Below are 22,377 nucleotides of genomic sequence, written 5' to 3'. Positions count from 1 at the left end.
TTCAATTGAATTAATTTTAATTTTTTACGCTTAAGTACACAATTAAGTATTTAACGTTAAATTTAAATTTCAACCAAACGTCATTACAAGTCTACAATTAAATAATACTAAACTTAAAATAGTAATAAGCTTATAACAGGAAAGTGAACTTAGTTAGAGATGGTTTCACAATCAAATCGATAAATAATTTTATATAACCGTAAATTGTATTTTTTTGTTTTGTTTTACTGAGTTTAGTTTCCTATAAGCAAACATGTATAATAGTTTATAATTATTGTTATTTTCATAAGTATGCATACGTTAGTTAGAATTAATAAATTTACTATTTATTAAATAGAACATTTTCGCAGAACATTCTTAAATTAATAGAACATGTTACTACGAATAGATGGGTTTTGTTACTTTATTTTTAAAATTCAAAATGGCCTATGGAAACATATTATAAGAAATTTACAGCTTCTCCAATTTTTTATTTTTAATCATGTCAAAGCGCAATTTATTTTCCTTTTGACGGATTGATTATTGCTATTTCTTTTGATGTGTTAAGGGTAAATTAAGTCATTGATTTTGCGCTGCGAAACAGATGTTGTCAAGAATTGTAAATGCCAAATGAATTAAATTAATAAATTATAAGATGGTAAAGATCATAAACTTTGGAATATAGTCTTTTGTCATTTATTCATTATATATATATATATATATATATATATATATATATATATATATATATATACCGCAGTCAAACAATTTCACAGCTCACAGAAGCTATGTAAGCCAACATATTTGGAAGTATCGTATGTATTTTTTACAAAAATATTACAATCTATTACAACAAAAATAAGTTACAAATCATAACAATTAACTTTAACAATTAACTCTTTAAAATAACTATCTAGCTACCCCTTAATTAAAATGCTGGACCCCCCCCCTGTCCTCATCCCATGGCCATTAGAATGGAAAGAAAGAGGGGAAATCGAAATTGCATTATGGTTCCATTTTTATATATCGCTACGCGCCGGACCAAATATCCTCCTGTTATGGCGGGAAACGGGGGGAACACCCACAACAACCAATGGTTCTAGCAAGTACCACAAGACAAGCAAATAATGTAAGGACCTACGCGATCAATGTTAAGTATGCCTGAATGAAAAATTCGCTATCCTATTCTTTCAAGGACCCCATCATCTTCTTGTAGGAGAGAAATAGCGAATAACAGTGTGCACAGAATAAATTTTACTCTTGGATAGAGATACAAAATAATTTTTAAATCGACAATAACAATAAAAGAATATATAAATGAAATAAAATTAAAATTAAATAGAAAATCGATAAATAAATAAATAAAATTAAAGTAACAAACCTACATATCCAGAAATAATTATATGCATATATACATACATATATATATATATATATATATAATAACATATTTCCGAAATACAAAATACTAAAACACAAAATAGCATATCTAACTACACCTAGGTTGAAAGTACGTCAGCTTACTACAGCAAAAGAACACCTACACTTTCCATAAAACACACAAATAGAAAGTGTTAACCTGAGGTCAACTATATATTTGTACTTTAAGTTCTCGCCCATTGCTAGTTAGGATGGGCACTGTTGCAACTAGGAAGCTGATTGGCTCACTAAAAAATAAATAACATATGCGTATACAAAAATGGGCGATGGCCACTACTTTTCGCATAAGCCTGACGAATTCATAAATTTCTATGTGAAAAGTTGTGGTTATCGCCCATTTTTGTATATGCATATGTTATTTAATTTTTTAGTGAGCCAATCAGCTTCCTAATTACAACCGCGCCCATCCTAATAAGCAATGGGCGAGAACTTACAGTATATATATATATATATATATATATATATATATATATATATATATATATATATATATATATATATACGTTGGTGTGTGTTGCATAAATATGTACACACTGTTTTCCTCTGTTTTTTTATTTGTTGTTTTTTTCACATACTTCTCTCAGGTCATGTTTAAAATACTTGGATAAGTATATGATCTTATAATCAGAAAGAGTGAAAGAGTTCCTTGTGATCTTCGACTTGTTAATTTTGGCCGTCAAGTAAACCCATGCAGATTCTCTAAGTCATTTATTTAAGAATCATAAATAGTTGGCATTTATTTGAATTAATTTTAATTTATGTAAACCCATTCTACTAAATTGAAACTTAGGCTCCATACGAAAAATTGAAATTTCAAAAATGTAAAAGCAATAACTAAACGTAATATGTTTATGGACTATAATATTTGCCAATAATAATATGTTTATGGACTATAATATTTGCTAATAATAATATGTTTATATAATACTGGCTAATAATAATATTTTTAAATACTATTTGTCATTCAATATTTGACAAGGATGATCCTTCTATTATGTACAATACATTGTGGAAGAAGTTTATATAATAATTGTGAGAGGTACATGATAATGATACACATCGTTTGAATCATTTTTTAAAATGTAAAACGTATTTACCTGATATTAAATAAGATCTAAAACCTTTTATTTGTTACTCTTATTTGTTTTCTTGCTCTTTTTCATTTCTGACAATTTTGTAGTCGAGATATGTCTGTTCATCGTTGGCCATTCTTAGTTTGCTTCTTTCCATCTGCTTTTGCATTTCTATCTATTTTTTATAATGTACCTTTTTATATGTTCATCTTTTGTTCTCGATTTTCTTCTTCCCAATTTTTCTTTTGTTTTTCATGTATGATGGTATTCATTTTATGCCTCTATTTTTCTGTCAGGTTCAATTACCGTAATACCTATTGATGAATAACAAACGCATCAAAATAAAAGTAACACCAGAATCAGTTTCTGACGTGATGCAATTACAAACATTCTGCGGCAACGATCAGAAACTTGAACGAATGTAACGTATAGATTATTAGTAACAATAAAAAACATTGACATCACAAAAACTTATTTACATCTGTCTGATAAGATTCACTTTATGTTTATCTGAAAAACATTTTAAAAAAACCTTTCTTAAGATTGAAAGATTATAACATTAGATTAACTTTAACTTATATTCAGAAAATCTCACTAATGTCTACTTAATCTATTAAGTAGTTAACATATTTAACACACACACACACAAACACACACACATGCGTGCGTGTGTGCATGAACTATTCAAAGATTTTATGTACATCTAAATGAATAAATGTGAAAGTGTTGCTAATTTCTCGCACGATCGCTGAAGCAACACGTCATATTTCAAGATAATTCCATTAAATAAATAGACTCGCCACCATTTTTTATATATTGCGTTATGAAGATATCAGAGTTGCAATATAATCTAATTTGCATATTCATTTAAATATTATATTGTTATTAAGTTATTTTAATAACTGTTCTGATTTTACTATAGAAAAGTCTTGCTTCGCAAATGTAATTGATTTCAAGGCCATGCATGGTCATTCAAATGTTGCCTCTTTTAGAAAGGCCAACTTGATTTTCTAGAAATTTCAAGTGACAAAGCAAATGGAGTTCTTCATTCTTCCTCTAACAGTCGCAATTAAAATACATGATTGTTCGAGTAATTAATTCGTCCAGATATCACGAATATCGAACTTTAAGAAAGCTACATCGTCGCACGTCGATTTTAAAGATGTTATCATTCAAACATATAAGGTTAAGTGGCAGTTTTAGTCATTCAGAACTGCTTTAAAGCTTCACCGCTCACTCATTTTTTGCACCAAATTTCAAACAATTATTACAGTTTATAGATCACTTTCTCATCTATATTTTGTAAAAAAACCCTCAATTTTCGTACAGTAAAACAAAAGTTATGATGAATTTACTAGTGTTCAAAATCGTAAAAAACGTAAGGAAGTGAGCGGCGTTATTATGACTGGTTTCCATAGCAGCCACGTTGCTTCAACGGCTACTGTTGCGACCAATTCACCGTTCTCACAAAAATAAGTAAGTAGGGAAACAGAGAGCATGAAAGAATGAAAGTGAGATGATTAGGGGTTATTGAAAGTAGACGAGTGCCGTACATTATTATTACATATGTCTATGTTATGTCTATGGGGGCAAGAAAGAAGATTGAAATTAAACAAAGAATAAGAAGCTTGGAAAAATCATGGGTTAGAATCGAAAAATTCGAACATGAAAAGTAAGATGGTTAAGCTTAAACATGGAAAAGTAAAGGACTAGTTGTTAAAAAGGAAACAGAAGAGGACAATATATTCTAGTAAAAAATATAATAACTTTATAACTTAAAATATTGCAACATTAAGATTTTTTTTTTAAATTCAATTTATAACATTATATAATCTATGGAGTTATTACGAGAATTAAAAATTTAATCGAGGTACATATAAACGCACACACACATATACGGATATATCAATGCGTACGGTTACACATTTTATTATCCCCATTATTTTCAAAATTATTAAAACAATTAACAATATTAACGCATTATTATATGCGTTATATAAGATGCTATTTTTATCACATTATTATATGTGTTATATTAGGTTGTAATTATACTTGCTATAAATTGAACTTATAATGATTAAAATAAAAATTACATTACTTTAGCGTAGTTAGATAACGAACATATATTATCATGGATGTAAACCATTAATGGAAATAAGTGACTTCTTAGTTATAATGTTCATTATTTTGTACGTATTAGATTAAAGCATAGGTAGAATAGAAAACTATTAAATAATAGTTTTCTATTCTACCTATGCTTTAATGTTTATAATGTCTTTATTTATCTATTTATATTTTTTATTTCATTTTTTGAGACCTGTAAATATAAATTGAGGTGGGATGGTTCCGGGTTTATTTCATGGATTTGAGAATTCAAGAGTTGGAGATTTATATTATGTCAGAACATCATTGGTAAACTACATTTATACACGTGCATAATCTTAACAGACGCTTAGATAGATATACGCACATAGCCACATACGTTACCTACATATATATATATGTATATATATATATATATATAGACAGATAAAAATATAGGAATAAATAAAAGCACAATAGAATCATTAAATGCATTAGCTTTGATTATTAGCAAACCTTTTTGGATCTAAAACATTTTCTCTTTCCCAGCCCATATATATACACACACATGCAGTTATATAAATATTGAAACATATACTGAAGCAAGCAAAGGAAAAGTACGGAAGTTATATACTGGTAAATGTACACATACTAGCTTTACCCTGCCACGTGTTGCTGTGGCTCACTTTGGTGTAATGGAAAAGTCTAATAAAAAGAGAAAATGCATGCTTCTTATATTCTTAGTACAGCAATCGACTTTCACAAACAAAAAAAAATGAAAAAAAAAATGCGAAAATGTAAGAAGTGGTACTCTTGCAGTACGTAATAGTTTGATATTTTAGTGTTTTTATTTAATGTAAAATGTTTAATCATCTCGAAGAACACAGTGTTTATGTCTGTATTTGGAGAAGACAAATGGTTGCGGACTCTGTTGAATATGTTTACTTTGGGTAAATAAGTTAAAAACTATCTAAAACAGTGTCAGAGTTTTTTTTTAGTTTGAACTGACTTTCGCGAACGTAACGTAATCAACGGTGTCTGCCAGCAGTTGTATGTTTGAAAGATACAGCTAGGTTTGACGAAAAAGTTGTAGGAAACTCAGTATGTAACAAATGTAATTTCGTTAATGAAGAAGAAGCATTCGTAAATGTTAATTTAAAAACGTACGGAATTCTTAAGTAAGGAAAAAGCAATCATAATTTTCTGATCTTAATCGTACCGTTATCTGGTTCTTTATTTTGTTTTTGTTTTTCAATTTGAACAAGTAATTAGACGATATAAATATGTAAAGAATAAAAATTAAATAGTAAATTGCTCATAGTAAGAATCATCGGTTAGAGTCATCCAAACCAGAAGTAGTTTATGTTATTGTTTTTGTTTATGATTTTAAAAGTGTAATGCAAGTAATTTCACGATATGGTTGCGTTGTAATAGTTATTTGTAAAAAATGAGATGTTAGTTTTAAAAAAATTGTGTAATTGAAATCAGTAATAAATGAAGCTCATAGTTAGATTCCTCGGTTGGAGTAGTCAAAACCGGAAGTATACACTTAGCAGACTCGCAGTGTGCGGCTTACGGAAGGAAGAAATGCAAAACAAAACAATCTAATCCTAATCGAACGTTTAGCGCGTTTATTTATTTATTTATTTATTTATTTTTGTCTTTGCTTTTTAAGTAAAATGCAAGTAATATCACGGTATCGTTGCATTCGAATAATAAATGGTAACTAAGAAATTGTTTAATAATAAGTTTTTAGTGTGAAGTACTAATAAATAGAGCTCATAGTCAGATTCCGTTGTTAGAGTTATCAAAACCGGAAGTAAAATCTGAGTAGTCATGCAGTTTTCGTTCTACGTTAAATGAAAAAAAAGGAAAAAAGATAATGTTAATCGGACCGTAATTCTTTTTTTATAGGAGAGAAGCGAAAAAATAAAATAGGTTTAATAACCCTTTATGATTCCAAACCCGCGTTTAATCCTACTGTTCCTGTGGATGCGTTCTCAGCGGTGTTACGTGGTAGCAGGAGTAGTAGGAATTTAATAGAGAGAAAAGATTTTAAAACGTCCATTGATTCTAATCGGTTTTGGCAGTGAACTCTTACCGGGAAAAATAGGAATGTACGGTTATCGAGGAAGTGTAATGCGAATAGGCCTATAACACACCTCAGGTCCTGTGCTGCAGTTCGTGCACATACATTTGCATTTAATGTCTTGATTTTTAAGTAAGGTCAAACTAACATGAGAAAAATGAGTTCATTTTATTTATATAGATAGAAAGAATAGAAAGAAGAATATAAGATATAAGAATAGCAGAAGGTAGATAGATAGAAGATAAAGAAGAGAAGATAGCACGAAAGGTAATTAGATTATGTTTGAGGGAGGGATGTATATAGTTATGTGTACGTTTACAATATAGGTGGGGAACAGAGACATAGACATGCTTTTACTAAAAAGTTGTACAGAAGTAACAAGATACATATATATCTATATATCTATAAAAGTGAACGTGTCTGTATATCTGTGAGTCTGTGTGTATGTCTGTGTGTCTGTGTACATTTTCCTTCGCAATAACTCTGTTAATTTTTAGTCTACAAACTCGAACTACAGGGATTTGGGAAAATCGATGTGATCGGTTTTCGGCCAGAAATTTGGCTGTTAAGGGGTCAAAGTTCAACGATTTGACTTTCGAGAACTCTACCAAACCTCTCCGACAAGTTGGCGCCTAAACACTTTAAATTTTAGATATAGGGTTCTTGGACATGGATCTAACTTACTAACTTGATTTGCGCCCCAAACAATAAATTTTAAGGGGCCATAATAGGGGTCAAAGTTTTAAAAAATTGACCTTTTTTGGTCATCATACAAACACCAAACACCCGGACAACGCCGGGTACCCATGCTATTAACATATAAAATAGAACGGTAAAATACATATATATAACAAAAATGAATGAGAGTCTGAATAAATGTGCCATTATTTATGGTTATATCAATGTGCACAGAGGGTAGATATTTAGTATAGGGGAATCATGGAATGGGGTGAGAGGGGTGAAGAAGTATATGAGTAGCAGCAAGATATGTCATTCAAGCATACGAAGCATAATATTTTGCAGTATATAAAAATTGAGAGTATACACATATAATAATCATGTGATGAAATTAACACCTTATAAAACCTATATATAATGTGATAATATTGCTAATTGCTTTAATAATTTGGAAAACAATAGGGATAATTAAATGTGGGACCGTACGCATTGATAATTCCTTATATGTGTGTGTGCGTTTTTATGTCCTCCGATTAAATTTTAAATTCTCATATTAACTCCATAACGATCTTTGATTGTAAATTTAAATAAATCCATAAGCTTATAACTTTATTTTATAAGTTTAATATTTTAAAATTATTTACTTACAATACACACACACACACACACACACACACACACACACATATATATATATATATATATATATATGTGTGTGTGTGTGTGTGTGTGTGTGTGTGTGTGTGTGTGTGTGTGTTTATATATATGACTGTAAGGATGTCTGTATGCTTGTTTATGTATATTTCTGTGTGTATATGTTTGTATATATGTGTATATATAAGAGTTGGGACGATTGATCGGAATCAGTAATCGGAAAAATCGGAAATTTTTGCGGTATCGGAATCGGTATAGGAAAAATTATAGTCTAATTTCCGATTCCAAACCGATTCTTTAAAATTTTTAAATAAAAAATAAAACAAGCACAAATTGTCTTTTTAATTAGAAGTTGATCCTTTACAACATTAGACTGAGAAGGGTCACATTATTCGTTATAAATCTCATTTACAGATTTAACATTGATTCACAGAGTTTAATTCATTTTATTTATTGGTCATTTAAAACTTGCCTATTGTCTTTGTAATCGTATAGCGTCTATTTGCTGTTGTTTAATTATGGATTCCTGTTTCTCATAATAAATAATTTTACCAAGAATTCTTCATTAGTTTTGGTTTTGATTTAGATTATAGCTGATGGCACTTAAGTCATTTATATTTTTGGTGCTCGAAAAACCCGTACCCGGAAAACACGTTCCTTTTTGCTAGGTAGGAAAACTGGTCCCTTACTGAATAAATATCGTTTCAAACATATTTTATGATAGTTCTTGAAGGAGATATTGGTTTTCAAAGGCGATTACGCATCCCCATAATATTTTTAAAAGAATTATTTTTAATACTTGTTTTTTTTTTCTAAAATTAACTTGATCACGGAGTCAAGACACGAAAAACGAAACCATATATTTATTTTAAAAAATACTTTAGTTTTAACACTTTTTGTGTTATTATTACGAAAAAAAAAATAAAAGAAAGAAAACACGTATTATCAAAGAAAGCAATTATTTTATTTTGAATTAATTTAGTTTAAACAATTCTTGTGTTATTACGAAACAACAAAAGAAGAAAACACGGCACTTATGTATTTTTGGTACCGCGCTGAAAAAAATAACGTTATTATTTCGAAAGCCATTCTTTACATGGGGAGGGGAGGGTATCATTTAAAAGTCATTTCGTGGGCACTTATACAGTATTCAGACGTCTGCTATTGTTAGGGGCGATAACTCTAATTACTTCTTGGTAAAATAACGCGGCAAATGAGTAGCAAACAAGTTTTTTCTGGTAGTATCATCCATAACTTTTCTATATCCCATTCCTTGAAACAGTCAGTACCATTGCGACCCGTTTCCCAGATCGCCAGGGCCAACAAGCCTCACTTTTGGATCTATTTCTGATAACATTTCCTGAGGATTGTGTAACAAATGCTCATTGCCCATTCGGGAATGCTGTCCATGCTCTGATAATGATAGACTCTCGACCCCAAGTTGAAGAGTCATTGCTCAAAACGACTAGGTACTACAATAAATCTGACTGGGATGTCATTAGAGATCACATCAGAGACACCCTATGGGGAAATATCTTTTGTCTTCCAGCAGAACAGTGCGCAAATGCCACTACTGAATGGTTCAAAGCAGAAATTGAAGCACATGTTCCTATACGGAAGTTTTATAGCAAACCTAATTCTCCCCAATGGTGTACTTCTACATGTACAGCTGCTATTGCTCAGAGACAACATGCATACCGTAGATTTATGCAGCATAATTCCTGTACAAACAGAAAAAAGTATATAAAAGCTAGAAATAATTGTAAGAAAGAACTAGCTAAGCGTGAATATACGTAAACCACCAGGAGACGCATTGAAGCGCAGAAATGAGGAACTTGTGATTTCTGAAAAATCCACAATAGGGTAGTAAATAATGGGTAATCAACAATACATCCAGTAACCAACAATAATGAGGGGTTTTTTTTGCACAGCAACTGAGAAAGCAAGCATGCGTGTCCGTCAGTTTGCATCAAACTCTACCATGGGCCCAGTAAGCCATTCCCTCCCTGATTTTCCTCAGAAAACAGAAACTACGCTAGATGATCTGAAAATTTTCCTTCTGAAGTACATGATATTATAAAAAACCAAGACACCTTAAAAACATGTGGACCTGATCTCATCCCGGCTGTGCTTTAAAAAATGCTCCGCTGAGGTTGCTCCAGTTCTCTCTAAACACTTTAACAAATGCCTTAACGAATCTTGTTTTCCTCGCTGCTGGAAAACTGCTTCTGTGGTATCAGTTTCCGAAACTCTGACGAAACCACTGACCCATTAAATTATCGCCAATTAGCCTCCTCCCTCTTTTCGCCAAAATATTTGAGTCCTTAATTAATCAAGCTCTAATCCATCACCCTACAGCTGCTAAACTTCTGTCTGACCACCAATATGGATTTAGGCAATCCCTTTCTACTGCAGATATTCTAACTGTAATCTCTGAACGATTATACCAAGCATGGATAAGGCAGGAGAGGGGAGAGCTTTAACTCTAGATATATCTAAGGCTTTTGACGGGTATGGCACGGTGGTCTTCTCATGAAAATAAAATCCTATGGTATTACTGGACGAATGTTTAGCATAATTAGACACTTCTTAAATGAGATAAGAATCCAGGTTGTCATCGATGGGCGTACGTCCAAAAAAATTGGTACAACCCGGGTATACCTCAGGGATCGATCCTTGGACCTTTAATATTTCTGATATTCATAAATAACTTACCTGATAAAATTGTCTCTGAGATTGGTATATTTGCCGACGACACCACGTTCTATAGTAGGCACGTGGGGAAAAATAATGAGTACATATCGAAGCTAATGGCTGAAACCCTAGAGGAAGACCTTCTTACTCTAGTGGAATTGGGTCAAAAATGCATTGTAACGTTAATAGCTGACAAGACAAAGCTCGTTTCGTTTAATAATTACATGAAACCTTACCAACCGCCAATAGTTATGGCTAGAGATATTTCACCTGAAAGCACTTCGTTTAATCTCCTTTGCCAACGTTCATAGGAAACATGAGTTGGAATAGATGCATGGAGATCATTGCCAAGCTGCTGTAAAGAAGGTAGGCTCTCTATACCGTGCTAGAAAGTTACTTACGCCTGAAAGTATCCTGTATCTCTACAGAGCCACCATTCGCCCATGCTGTTACATTTGGGCTGGTGCATCTGCTACTAGACTCTCGCTCCTGGACAGGGTCCAAAAGAGAGTCGCCAACCTAATAGGTCTTTAGCTATCATCGATGAAATTTGCATCCCTTCGCCTGTTTTATAAGTATTTCAATGGTGAATGCTCTGACAAACTACACAATGGTGAATGCTCTGTACCCCCTCCACGAAATACCTCCGACAAACCCAAATGCAGCAAAGTCCCACCATACACAGTTAAGATCCGTAGATGTAAGAAACCTTTCTACTCTAATAGTTTTGTCCTCAGAACTGCAGGGCTTTGAAATTCTCTTCCAGTTTCCTGCTTCCCCAACTGTACTGACATGCAGAGATTCAAGTGTAATGTGAACAGACATCTTGCTGCTAAACTCCCTACATAGTACCTCTGCTACTTAGGTCTCTGATAGTAGCCCCCTACATTAAAGTGACAATATGCCTTGTTTGGAGTGAAATTGGGGAAAAAATATAAATATTTTAGTTTGAGAATCGTTAACATATCACCTTACGTTATTTTTGACATGACACTTGTAGTATGAATGAAACAGAAAAAAGTTGCCTCCTCTAAAATAAAATACTATGTATTGCTTCTGACTGTTAAAATAACTACATATGTTGTAAAGAACACATACATTGCAGTATTGCATATGCATCAACAAATAAACGCATATTCAAATCGTTTTGCTAAAAAACCATACATAGAGCCTTGGAATAATCGCATCAAACTTATTTCTTCAAAGTATTTCAGTAGAAATTTAATTTAAAAATTCCGTAAAATGAACCTAGATTAAAAATTCCTATTATTGAATCATGTTGATTTCTGTAGTCATGAAAATACTGGTATAAATTGGCGAAGGATTTCAATTAAAATTAGTATCCTGAAAACATCCGAAATATAGAATTTTAACATTACTCAAATGGACTTAGATGATGTGTAATATGTTTATGAGTTTAAAAGTAGAGCTGTCAGTCGCTAGACTAACGTAAACTTATATTTGACTTTTTTCCAATATATACGATGTTCTTATCGATTTCGCTGACTCTTTTCATGTGATCAACTGTCGTATCAAAACCGACGTTTAGAAAAGTAAGTCTCGAATTAGCGTTCCTTCCGACATTTGTTCTAGCCACACATAGTAATTTGAAAGTCAAACTACTTGACTGGATCGTCAAAGTAAGTCTTACTGTATCTGTATAAATAAAACAAAATAGTATGTTAGGCTTCCTTTACGTCGGCAACCAATACCACTGAATGGCACTGATCTTCAATCGGTTGACATTTCTCTAAGGGCCGATAGGAAACTTGAGCAGTTTAAATGTTATTAAATAATGTTTTATGTCATGGGTGTGAGAGAGCATCTACTAAATAAATGATAACTAATGATGGGTCATCTACGTTGTTCTATTGTATAGAATGTCAGCCTTATGGTAATATATGTAGCACTTAAACTTTACGCTCAAATATGCGTCTCTATCTTTACACACACACGCGCATATATATATATATATATATATATATATATATATATATATATATATATATATATTCAGTGGTGAAAAACCCCAGACGAGAGTGCTCAATGTGTAGCCAGAGCAGTATATAAGAAATGTATTGCTTTGGGTCCAGAATGAATTTACATTTTGTTTCCGCTAGGAAGATATCCTCTGGAGATGAGGAGAGATCCGATCAGCTTCGTTATAATTCATAGATGGACTCCATATATATGTATATATATATGTATGTATATATATATATATATATATATATATATATATATATATATATATATATATATATAAGGACTGCATAGCTTGATTGTTAGATGTAGATTTACTGAAACCCCTGTGTTTATTGAAGAGTGTTCAACAGAAGACAGGGCAGATATACAGTATGATTATTATTCAAACATTATTAGTTACATATGTTCGTACATGTTTCGATGGAATCTCGATTTAGAAAGATCCAACTCACTTTAACCTCTTTTTTCACGCTAATGAGGTGAGCTTTCTTAAGTGAGATTTCACTGAAATATGTATGCGTATATGTAACCAATTATTTTTGTATGATAATCATATTATATGTATATATATATATATATTTATATATATGTATAATATGCATATATATGTATAATATATATATATAATATATATAATATATATTTATAATATATATATATATATATATATATATATATATATATATATATATATATATATATATATATATATATACTAACAAAGTCGCCCTAGTAGGTCCAGCCTGCCAGACCTTGCTTCCCGGCTTTCGAAGGATGCAAATTCATGACGTGTTGTATAGGGAACCCTACACTGGAGTATGCCGACGGGGCTACTCATAAATGTTTTGCTGGACCAGAGTTCTTCTCTTGTGACGTTCTCTTTTCTTCACCTTCTGACATTGTGTCACATCTCCTCATGGTTAGAGAGCGGTAAATACGGTGATATGTGATAATTGTATGACAAAGTCCTAGCATTAAGTTGTATAGCTGTTGTTTTCTGTAAATTTTGCTTTTCTTTTCAATACAAAACATTTTTGCTAACCGATATTCGTGTTGGCGTCTATAAATTTGAATTCCTCGTCGCTGGAAAGGTTACTAAATATAGTAACCCTTCCAGCGACGAGGAATTCGAATTCATAGAAACCCACAACAACTTGGCGATGAAGAACTCAGATTCATAGAAGACCACAACGAACAAAATACGTTTCCAACAAACAAAAAATGAAACCGGAAAAGTATTAAGCCAGTAAATACGCACTAAAGTTACCGTACTACAGAGTGACATTTCCACCGAATTTAATTTAACTGAGACTAAGAAAATTCCTCAAAATCTTTCAGCTAATGGTAAACAAGAGACAAAAACTCGTTTTTTCAGACACCAAAAACACAAGTTCTCAACACTGTACTTGAAGATATTCCCATTTGAAACTGATGATAATTAAATGGTAAGTACGATTTTCTCTAATTGTTTTATTTACTCATACAAAATATACGGGAACTGTTTCAATGAAAAGCGTAAAGCTTTAATTAGTAATATTTTTCTTGTGGAAGTAAATTTCGCTTTCTTATATGAAAAATTCTGCAAAATATAGGACTTTTAAGAAATTATACTTCAGATGTTACAACAATAAAACAGTTATTGCAGAACTAACGCCAACAAAAAGATATAGAAAGACGGCAGAAATCTAAAGAAAGAACAGAAAATAGAAAAATATTGATTTAACAGTAACAAGCACTACAAACGCATCAGTTCCAAATGAAAGGACGTCAAAAAAAGTACATGAATTTATTCTTAAAAACGTGACCAATAAATCTATCATAGGCAGTAACACACCTTTTCTTTTTTTACATAGGAATCACCACATTATCAAGGTCAAGAGACCACTCTAGGATAAGGGTTAAAGAGTGTACAGTAGAAATTGGACAATATAGTAATCATTAGTAATGAAAATTCGGTTAATTTGATAACTTATATGGAACGGCTCATCAAGAACTTATTTACTTTAGACTTGAACACAACCATATTGTAATCAGCCGGAAAGCAGGAAAACGGAAGACAATTCCACAGGCGTGCAGTTCTAAGAAAGAAGCTTTGTTCATGGAATCTACGTTTAGGTTTAGGAACAGATAAAGAGTGGGGGGAATTATTGATAGTGTTTTCAGCTAGACGAGTGTTTCTTGTGAAAGTTTGGCGAAGGGGGACCATAGATTGAAGCTCAGTCGAACACTTTCCATGAAAGTAACGATGCAACAGAGACAAACTCGCAGCATCTCTTCTGTGAGATAGAGTTTGCAGGGAAGAGAAAAAGACATCTCCTACGAGGCTACAAAGTCTATTTTGAACTCTGTCAAGGCAGGACAAGTCCTTTTTAGCTGCTCCTGTCCAGATGTGGCAACAGTATTCCATCCTTGGACGTACCTGGCTCTTTATAGATAGAGAATTGCATCAGCAATGAGATATCTACTGGATCGATAGAAAGATCCCACCATTTTTCCAGCGGCCTTGACAACAGATTTGATGTACGTGTTCCATTTAAGATCAGGAGTAATTGTAAAGCCCAGAAGCTTGTCAAAACTTGAGGCCTCCTGAAGACGAGAGCCATTCATTTCAATTGATGCCAGATGTGGATCAGAATGTTGATTATGTAAAGAGAGAAGCTTGGTTTTAGATGCATTAAAAGTAACCAGCCACTCCTTTCCTCATTGTACTACGTGCTCAAGATCGGAGGAGAGAGAATCGGAGAGAACTTGGTCGTTTACTGTCTTAGATGTGCTACCATAAATGGTAGTGTCGTCAGCATAGATGTCTACAAATGATGTAAGGATGTGATTTGGAAGATCATTAATGTAGATCAGGAAAAGAGTTGGGCCCAGGATGGACCCCTGAGGGACACCAGCATTAATACTGTGAGCTTCTGATTTTCGCCCCACAACTACTACTCTTATGAACCTATCAGAAAGAAATGATTTAATAATTGAGAAGACATTTCCAGCTATACCATAGCTAGAGATCTTGTGAACTAAACCTTTATGCCATACCCTATCAAAGGCCTTAGATATGTCAAGAGCAATTGCCCTAGAAAGGTAGGCTCCTCGAGAGATTTGCTAATCCTATGCAATATAACTGTAAGCACATCTGCTGTAGATCTAGCAGAACGGAAACCATATTGAGTGTCACTAAGAAGGTTATTTTTGTTGAGATGGTTGATTACTTCTGTATTTAACACAGATTCCAGCAACTTACTTATGACGCACAGAAGACTTATTGGCCTGTACTGAGAGGGGGATGAGCGATCACCTGAATTCTTTAATACTGATAAAATTTTCCAGGGTGATGGGAAACTATTCTCCTTAAGACAACGTTTAAACAGTTTTGTAAGTATGGGCGCTAGTTCAGGTTGAAATTTTTTGAGTACTATAATTGGAATACCGTCAGGGCCAGTTGCTTTACTGGAATCAAGGTGTATTATTAGCTTGGCAACATCACGTACATATATACGTATATCACATAGCGTGTTTTCTGATACAGGAGGAAATATTGTTGGGTTGGCGGCCTTGGTCGCAAAGGGTATAATTAGCTGGAAAGTTCTTGGCAAAGAGTTTGGCTTTGTCTGATGCTGACGAGATTACCTCAGGTCTATTGATAATAGTTGGGATAGAGCACACGCTTCTGTTCAGAATTCTGTTTGCTATTTGCCAAAACTGGTGGGAACCAAGCCGCTGCTCAGCTACTTTGGACTTAACAGATTGAGCATACAACTGTCTTGCGTTCTTTATTACTTTCTTACAATAGTTGCTGGCAGTCCTGAAAGCGGCTTTAGTTTCCATACATCTATGACGTTGGAAGCAGTGGAAAAAAGTGATTTCTGTGCGCAATGGCTGGCTGTTAGGTTTTTGCTGGAATTTTTTCGAGGGTATGAAACGGTCTATACCTACAATTAACCATTCGGTCAGGTCTTATACTATAGAGGGCACGTCCTTTTTAAACATGGAACGCAGAGGTAGATCCGATATAAATGTACGGAAGCTATGCCAGTCAGCCTTAGTGTATCGATATACTGTACGATGGAGAGGTACGTCTGGGGCTTATTACATTTCATTTTTATCTTAATTGATACAACAGAGTGGTCGGAAGATCTAAGAGGAGACAGAACAGAAAATGAACATAGTTCAGGGCAAGTTGTGAGAAAAAAGGTCTAGTAGGCTTGCATACTGGCCGTCATTGTCGGGCACACGGGTGGGTTCATGAACAATCTGAGTGAGGTCATAGGCAATGGAGAAATCATGACAGAACCTCCCCTCATCATCGGTCTTGTTTGAGTGGGTCAACCATTCGACGTTGTGAATATTGAAGTCTCCACATACGTGAATGTTAGCTGAAGGATAAGCAGATAGGACTTGGTCAATTTTCTCAGATATGCTTTTAAAGATAGTAACTCCGCTGTTTTGGGGGCAATAGAGAGTAAATATAAATGCAGTAGTGTGAGCTAAAGCAACCCGGAATCATATATAGGGTAAGTTAGGATCTTTCCTGGAGATTTCCCTACCACATGGAAAGCCATCTTTAATATAGGCACATATTCCATGCCCATGGCGATCTTGGGGGTCAGATTTAGAAGTTAAGTTAGAGTATCCTTTAATTGCGAACTCTTCTAGGGAAATAGCCTGTCCAATGCCAGTTTCGCTTTAAAATAAAAGGTCTTGTTTAGTCTCCTGTAATTGGGTTTCAACCTCTGGAAGGTTAGAACGTAGACCCCTGATGTTGGAGAAGGAGTGAAACACCATTGATACCTTTAACCTGTGTTGTTGAGCAAGATCAAATGTTAATCACTTTTTAAAGAAAATTTTAAGACCTTTTCAAAGTTGATAGTGAAAACTGACCTGGTGCCAAAAAAGTTCGTCCACCTTTACGAAGTTCGTCCGCCTTTACGAAGTTCTTGGCACAGTAAATTCATACGCAATAATCCCAGCTAAAAAGTGTATGGATCTGGAGTTCATGAGCCCCGTGATTTTAATATCATAACTGTTCCGTCGCAATACATTACCATTCCACAAACTGGGAAAAGGTTTGAATTTTGCTAAACAGGGGTACGAATATTATTTAGCGCTCGCGTCAGTTGTAAACAAACACTGACGATTTTGGATAGTAGAATTATCGGTACATAATTTTAGTGTCCCATTTGTGCCCAAAGGCCAGTGTCGACAAAAATACTGGGATTAGACAAATAATAAAAGATATGCAGTCTCCATCAAATATTCTCAAATTACAAGGTCTTTTTTTTAATTAGCGAACTCTCAGCAAATATGCACAGCTTTCAGCTTCCACTGAACTAGCTATTATAAAAGACAGAGTGTGGAAACGGACACCTTAAATCCAGGCGGCATTCGAGATAATAAAATGTAAAAATCCTGAAGTCAGACCTATTCTTCACTCACTATGAACTGAAATCAGATAATATAGTCACTAGCGATACGAGCTTGTACGGAGTTTGTATCTTTCATAAAATGCCATACGAAAGTAAAATTAAAATTAAAGCACACGCTCACAATTTCTGCTTAAGGTATAGAAGAACAATTCACAATCTAGAAAAAAGCTCTTGCTATTATTCTCGCAGTGACAAAGTTCTATCGATATTTACACGGACGATTTTTTATAATGCAGACGAAACACTAATCTTTATTGACAATTTTTGGGTTTAAAATAGGACCCCCTGCTATACAGCGAATATGCTTGTGAGGTGGGACACTAGTCTGCTTAATTACAATGTCAGGTTAGATCACATCTTCTCCAAGCAGATCATGCATGCAGATGGGCATTTAATATTGGTTCCGAGACAGTGTGAATTCATTGCATACTCAATAATTTATTTCTTATGAACCAATTGTTAACTTAAAACCATGATGCGCAATAATAAACTTCCGGTCACACGAGATAAAATTAAAGGTGACACACAAACAAAAACACCGCCCTATGAAGCCAAGGGTGGTTTAGTAAGTAAATTTTAATCTCCAGATCAGCAGTAATTATCACTTCTTACATCGATCATTGCATAAAAATGTCAGCCATTCTTATGTATATATATATATATATATATATATATATATATATATATATATATATATATATGTGTGTGTGTGTGTGTGTGTGTGTACGTGCGTGTGTGTGTACGTGCGTGTGTATTTTGTGTGTTTGCGTGTGTGTGTATTTGTAGGAGAGAGACAACGATTAATGACACATGAACGCCAGGCGATATTCGAGAATATAAAATAGAAATAAAACTCTGGCATCAGACATTTTCATCACTTACTATAGTTACTAACAGAGAAGTAATGCGAATGAAGATAGTTATCAAATACTAATAATGTGAAAATCTACATAAGTTTTTAAATGTTTTATTCCAATCGTCAAGTAATTCCTTGTTATTTCATTATTCCTACTTTTAATTTATTCTTTAAAATTGTTCTTTGATAGAATTAATGAATTTATATGCCTAAATAATTCAGAAATCGACAAATACAAATCTATTCGATAACCAGTAATTATTATAAATTTCACGAATCTAATATTTATATAAGTTATTGTAACCGTTATATTTTTATTCCATGTTTGAGAATATGTATTGATTTCCAAATTAAAAGACCATTCACTAATGTAATTTATATCATGTGAATTACACAAGCGTAATCTGTTTGCATTAGAAAATAATTGCGGCAAGTAAAGTTTTCTCAACACCACGTAATATAAAAACATATCTTAATAATGAATAGTTACCATTTCTCAGATTATTTTCATCTGCCTCGTTGATGGAAGGAAGCCCAAAATATTGAAGCTGGGTGCATCAGCTTAATGTTCATATGCCACTCACTTTATACCAAAAAAGAATAGTTATTTTTATTCCCAGAAATTTACTCGACAAAATAAATCTGTTATATTCACCATACTGAGAAAGAAGCTTCTACCTGTCATTCTAAGAAAGCGAGGCTTAAATTTATATACAATTGGTGCCAGGAGTCTTGACTATTGTGAAATCTGCTTCTTTGGTTAAACAACTCAATCTTTTCATGGGCTCTTCTAGCTATTGCCTTAAAAACAATGGACATTTTCGGAATTATTTTGCGATGGGAATCTAGTAGTGGAAGAAAACTTGCATTAATTACAAGCGCACTTTTGTATAGCATCATTTAACGTGAAGAGCAGAGATTAAAATGACTGATACAACGTCAAGTGAAGATGAGATGCATGAATTAAAACATTAATTATTTATCATAAGACCTGAGTAGTTTACCTACTTCCGTAAAATCTATTGCCAGAACCGAAAGTGCAGTAGGTGCCGAATGCTCATACGTAGTTTATTTTATTATTTATTAATATGGATCGATTAATATAACGTAAAAACGAAACTTAAATGAAGTAAATAGTATTAATTTTACAAAATTGGGCAAGAACTATAAATTATGTAACAAGCTATTTACAGACAACTAATCATTTTAATCCTATAATACCAATAATTCAATAAAATCGAGACAATTAAATTGTAATGCAATATATTAGTTTCTGTCAATTTGTGTTCTCATGTTGAAACACTTGCAAAAGCAATTGAAATGAATCACTTTTATTACAAGCAGCTATTTCTTTGATCTAATAAAAGTCGAGTTGGCGTTAAAATATTATTTCCAATAAATAAATACATATTTTCAATTATCCAAAGATTAAAATGTTACCAAATTAGGTAAACGCAGTCTAGTTTTGCATAAATAACGTATAACACGTTTATTATTGTATTTAAGTGTTAAATACAATTTCACAAAAAAATCTAAACTCGCATAAATAGATAAAATAGATATTTTATAAATGCAGTCGATAAATAATAACTCTATTTTTTATAATATCTAAATAAATAATTTGATCCAGGTATGTCTGGATACACAAGTGTTGATAGTCGATGCAATCAACAAAATAGAATATGCTACGAAAATATAAGCAACTCGAAATTGTAAAAAAATATATAAAATATTATAAAAATGCTTTACACAGAAGCGTAAACCCATCGATATAATATGTTTTAATGTTTGCTTTTTCAATATAATGTTTTTGTATTGTAATAAGAAAACCTACACCCATCGATATATGTGCTAATGTTTGTTTTTTCAATATAATGTTTTTGTATTGTAATAAAAAAACGTATACCCATCGATAAAAGCATGTTTTAAAGTTCGCTCTTTTATTACAATGCAAAAGCATTGTAAAAAAATAGAAAACTATAATTGCCACAAAGATGATAAAATCACAAACCACGTAAAATTATTGGGTATAAAGTAAAGCATACCGATTTCGGGAACATCAGATTTTATTTGATAATTTTTTTATGTTTTGGTATGAAGTGGATACACTTATCTCAATAATCGATGGTTTTGCAAGCCATTATATATTTCTAAATCTGTTCCTAATAGTCTTTATTTCTGTCGACTAATTTTATTATATAAATAATGATTATGCCAATTAATATAGAAAAATTCAGCAACGGCGATGCACTTTGAGAATCAATCAGACTAATGATCATCGACATTGAAGTTTTACGTATTGATTTAATTTTGGATACGCACTTCGCGATCGTTAATTGGTATTTCCTAAGTTTTATTCAACCTTTCCTAATGCTTCAATTTTGTGACGTCAGTGAAAATTGTTACTATTTGCGATCGGGTCTACTTGACCATTAACACGCTTCTAGACTAGCTTCATTTATCATTAATTTTATCAGTTTGATTCACTGTAGTAAAGATATAGCATTACACATTACGGAGTTACAACTTTTATATAATAAAATAGATAAAATAAATTTCAAGGGCAGTTTGGGGAGTTTTTTGTGCGGAATTTTGATATAAAAAGAATTTACTGGCGGTTTATACCCAACCCACATGCTTAATATAAAGATATTCAAAAAATCACAAACGTAGTGATAAAACGATATTTTTACCAATGTTACAAGTAAAGCGCGTGTTTTCATCACGTTGGCTTTTACAAAGTTACTCATAAATAAGTAACAACATTAGTTTTTAATGTTTTTATTAAAAAGGCATGCAGAAATCAACTTGTGTCCTTCTCATTAAATCATTTTTTGTGTTTATTTTCTCTTTTTTTTCTATTATGTTATAGAAATTGCAACTCTGGAAATTATTTTGACTTTGAAATAAAAAATCACTACAAGTAAATTTCTAAAAAACAATAACTAAATTTGATTTTTTAGTAAACGATTAAATAATTATGTTTTATAAAATATATTATGCATGAACATTATATATGTAAATTGATTTGTGTATTAAGGAATGATTTACGGAATACATGAAATAGGCAAAGCTGAGAGTAATGCCTATGAAACTTACAATTGGATGCATTATTATATAAACAGCACAGTATTACACGGTGTATAGTATTAATGGCAAAACTTTGTTAAATTTTATTTTTAGAACTAATAAGAATTGTAATTGCAAATAGTTTGTACTATTTTAATAAATATCTACAATTACCGCTATATTTAACAATAGGTTAAACATTTTTGTGGTATTTATCTTTCCCTGGGTCATTTATTTATGTTGGAATCTGTCACAATTGTTAATTTTGAACAATAAAGAGACATTAATAAAATATTTTTCTTCAAATCATATCCAATTGAAGGCTTCTTTATGGCCGTACGGAAACTTAAT

The sequence above is a fragment of the Euprymna scolopes genome, chromosome 25 (genome assembly GCF_053919585.1).
Source record: "Euprymna scolopes isolate OS-2025 chromosome 25, ASM5391958v1, whole genome shotgun sequence".
Classification (NCBI taxonomy): domain Eukaryota; kingdom Metazoa; phylum Mollusca; class Cephalopoda; order Sepiida; family Sepiolidae; genus Euprymna; species Euprymna scolopes.
This window is presented reverse-complemented; position numbering follows the sequence as displayed.